Here is a 4349-nt window from a genome sequence, read left to right on the forward strand (position 1 = left end):
GTATGTGGTAACACTGGAAATAACACTAGTCTAATTTTTTCTTACAGAAAAGCTTTCATTTGGGCCTTTTATTATGAGTTTAGTCACTTTTCTTATTGCTTCACTGCTAGTGAATACACGTAATGTCTCCCTGTTCTGTGGAAAGTCAACACATCAAAATATTTGAAAGGATCAATTCAGAATTTAGTACTGCTGTCTTTTCAGGTCCCAATTCCTGTTATTAGATAGGCCGTGGTAAAGTTTTGCTGAGTACAGGGATATCAAGTGGTCCTGTCCCAGGGCCTGTGTTTGCAGTGGCAGACTGAGGGAGCCTGCCCTTGGGCCCCAGGGCAGCACACTCTGGCCCCGGCATTAGCTGGTTCAGGTGGGCTGGTTCTTGGGCCTCCTGGTGTCCTGCTCCTGTGCCAGCAGTGGCAGCAGTGGGCAGGTTCTCAAGGCCTTGGACAGTGGGTGTGGTGTGGGTGATGGCAGTAGCAGAGGCTGAACAAACCTCTGGCTCCCACGCTGTCCACACTGGTGCTGGTGTTGGCTGTGATGGGCTGAGAGCCAGTTCCCAGATCACAGGCAGTGGGTGCCAGCTGTGGTGGCAGTAGCAGGTTGGGTGGGCCTGACCTCAGGCCCCTGACAGGAGTGCACAGGTGACACCAGTGGTGGACTCAACTGAGCACTGCGTGGCCCCTAGGTTCCCAGATGGGACAGCATGCTCTGGCACTGGAGGGGCTGAGCTGGCCAGGCAGACCTGACCTTAGGGCCCTCAGTGGTGCATGCAGGGGCTCTGATAGGCAGGGGCAGGGTGATCCCTAGGACCAAGGTGAAATGCAGGGGTGGAGGCAGCAGCAGCTGTGCTGCAGCCCTGCTACTCAGGGGGGTGGGGTTGTTTTCAGTGGCAGCAGCCCTAAGCAGGCAGCTGGGGAGATCACACTTTGGCCCTGGCTCTTGTAGCGTCTCTTGTGGGCAGGGGAATTTGTCCTCAGGACATGTGAAAATGCATGGCATCTTCACTGCTGGGGGCAGTGGGGTCAGTAGGGTCTTTGGAATGGCTCACGCTTCAGCCCTGGCTGCAACAGCACCAGCCAGTCACAGCAGGGGCTGCGGGCAGGGAATGTTGATGTGTGGAGGATGTGTGGGGGCAGGGCTGTTGAGCCCCCAGGCATGATGCCCTTTGGTGGGAACTGGACTCTCTGTATGCACTGTGCTATTAGGGATGGGGTTGTATCCAGCATGAGAGCCCTCTCTGGGGCAATGCTGTCCTGCGACCTCCAGGCTGTGCCCTATGTTAGTCTCTGGGTGGAGGGGCTTCCCTGTGGCTAGGATTGCAGGAGCCTGTGGTGAGAACGTGGACTGCTGGGATCTCACACTTACTCTTCCTACATTGAGGAGCCCCTCCAGGCTCCCAGTTGATCCAGCCCAGCAGGCTGCCTCAATTCCTTCTTCCTTGCTTTAAGCATTTCTTGTCACATCTCTGTTGAATTCCAGTGTTCTCTCAGATGGTCTATTCAAAGCGGATAACTACTCACTATGTTGGTTCTTCTGTGTGGAGGTGGCAGTACCAGATGCCTCTAGTCAGCCATCTTGAAGCCCTTCCTCCTTTTGTACAGTTTTGGCTTTTAAAGTATTTATCCTACATATTAGAAATGTAAGATTAATCAGTAAGCATGGGAAGGAGGAACAATCAAAAACTGAAAGCAGTGTGAAACAAATGAACCTACTATACTGCAAATAAATACCACAATCACACTAAAAAGAAAGAAAGAGAGAGAGGAAAAAAAGAGAAGAGTGGTTGCAAATAAGCTTGCGTGGCTCCTTGGAAGGTGGCAGAGTTTGCTGTAGTGGTTCCTCCTGGCCCTGTCAATACTGGTGTCAGGCCCAGCCAGGATGGTGCCTGAAAGCCCGCTGGAGTAGGAACAGAAGGGGACAGGGTAAAGAGTGGTCACCTTCGTGACCCAGAGTCTACTACAGCACTGGGGAGCCAGTTTTAGGAGAGGCACCAGCTTTGACTCTTGGAGCTAGCTGGTGGAAGTGATGGATGAGTATCTGATATTAGCAAGACTTCTACAAAAAGAGGCCCAAGTTCAACAGGAGAATTCACAGAAGAACAAAAGAAACCCACAGGCAATGTTGCAACATGCTTGGAATTGTGAAGTGCAGCTTTACATTCCACACAGTTTCAAGAAGAACTGAAATCGGAGGATCTGAAGAAACTGTAACTAATCCTAAAGAATATTTTTACATATAATAAAGAATTTCCATTTGACGTTCAGCCTGTCCCCTTAAAAAGAACTTTAGTACCTGATGAAAAACAGTATTTGGAATTTGAAGAAGATGAAGAACAGGGTGGTGCTGGAGCAGGGTCTACCGATTCTTTTCCCGCTAGAGTTCCTGGTACGTTACTACTTGTATTAGTCTGTTTTCACACTGCTGATAAAGACATACCTGAGACTGGGCAATTTACAAAAGAAAGAGGCTTAATTGGACTTACAGTTCCACGTGGCTGAGGAAGCCTCACAATCATGGCGGAAGGCAAGAAGGAGTAAGTCCCATCTTACACAGATGGCAGCAGCCGAAGAGAGAATGAGGAAGATGCAAAAGCAGAAACCCCTGATAAAATCATCAAATCTCGTGAGAGTTATACACTATCACGAGAACAGTATGGGGGAAACCACCTCCATGATTCAATTATCTCCCACCGGGTCCCTCCCACAACATGTGGGAATTATGGGAGTACAATTCAAGATGAGATTTGAGTGGGGACACAGAGCCAAACCATATCATGACTTTATTACCAAAGTTGCTATCAGAACCAAGAGTGGTGTTACTCACTACTAGAACTGAGAACATTGGTCTGAAATATGCTAAGCAGCACATACCACTACTTTATTACCAAAGTTGTTGTCAGAATCAGGAGTGGTGTTACTCACTACTAGAATTGAGAAAATTTGCCTGAAATATGCTATATTACAGTTAGTATCAAGGAGCTGAATGACATAGATTTAAGTACTGTGCAAGATACTCCTGTGGCTTTAAGAAGATACATATGTTCATTTTAATGTGAACACTGAGCTACAGAAGTATATTAAAAAATTAACCAAAGGTGAGGCTCTCTTCCTTAAATTCAAAGACTACAAGCCTACAAAAATGTTTATCAGCACTTCATGGAGATGGATGAAATTAAACCTTGGCCGCTTGTAATAGAACTGTACAAAAAACCTACTGACTTTAAAAAATGAAATTGCAATTACAGACCAAGAAACCATTTGATCTTCATTTATTAATACATCAAACTTTGCACAAGGAATGATCCTGACATGAATAACTTGAAACTTTTGTGAATTGTACTACTCATTAGAAACCATCAAAGCTCTGTGTATCACATTCATCCTCAGCAGGTAGGAAGCATGCTGTACCCATGCCAGTAGGCCAGAGTTTCCATAAATCTTCTGAAATCTAGGTGAAGGTCCCCAAACCTCAATTCTTGACTTCTGTGCACCCTCAAGTTCAACACCACGTGGAAGCTGCCAAGGGTTGGGGCTTGAACCCTTTGAAACCATGGGCCGAGCTGTACCTTGGCCCCTTTTAACAATGGCTAGAGCAGCTGGGATGCAGGGCACCAGGTCCCTAGGCTGCACACAGCATGGGGACCCTGGACCCAGACCATGAAACCATTTTTTCTTCCTAGGCTTCTGGGTCTGTGATGGGAGGGGTGGCCGTGAAGACCTATGACATGCCCTGGAGACATTTTCCCCATTGTCTTTGGCATTAACATTCGGCTCTTTGTTACTTATGTGAATTTCTGCAGCCAGCTAGAATTTCTTCTTAAAAAATGGGTTTTTCTTTTCTACTGCATTGTTCAGGCTGCGAATTTTCTGAACTTTTAAGCTCTGTTTCTCTTTTAAAATGGAATGCTTTTAATGGCACCCAAGTCACCTTTTGAATGGTTTGTTGCTTAGAAATTTCTTCCACCAGATACCCTACATTATCTCTCTCAAGTTCAAAGTTCCACAAATCTCTAGGGCAGGGCAAAATGCCACCAGTCTCTTCGCTAAAATGTAACAAGAGTCACCTTTTCTCCAGTTCCCAACAAGTTCCTCATCTCCATCTGAGACCACCTCAGCCTGGACCTTATTGTTTATATCACTATCAGCATTTTTATCAAAGTCATTCAACAAGTCTCTAGGAGGTTCCAAACTTTTCTACATTTTCCTGTCTTCTTCTGAGCCCTCTGAACTCTTCCAACCTCTGCCTGATACCCAGTTCCAAAGTCGCTTCCACATTTTCAGGTATCTTTTCAGCAATGCCCCACTCTACGGGTACCAATTTACTGTATTAGTCCGTTTTCATGCTGCTGATAA

The 4349-nt window shown here is 46.6% G+C and overlaps 1 pseudogene; it reads left to right on the forward strand.

Annotated features, from left to right (window-relative positions):
- Nucleotides 1-464: 464 nt before the first annotated feature.
- LOC100613343 (axin interactor, dorsalization-associated protein-like) lies at nucleotides 465-3298 on the forward strand (annotated as a pseudogene).
- The last annotated feature ends 1051 nt before the right edge of the window (nucleotides 3299-4349 follow it).

The sequence above is a fragment of the Pan troglodytes genome, chromosome 17 (assembly GCF_028858775.2).
Source record: "Pan troglodytes isolate AG18354 chromosome 17, NHGRI_mPanTro3-v2.0_pri, whole genome shotgun sequence".
Taxonomy (NCBI): Eukaryota; Metazoa; Chordata; class Mammalia; order Primates; family Hominidae; genus Pan; species Pan troglodytes.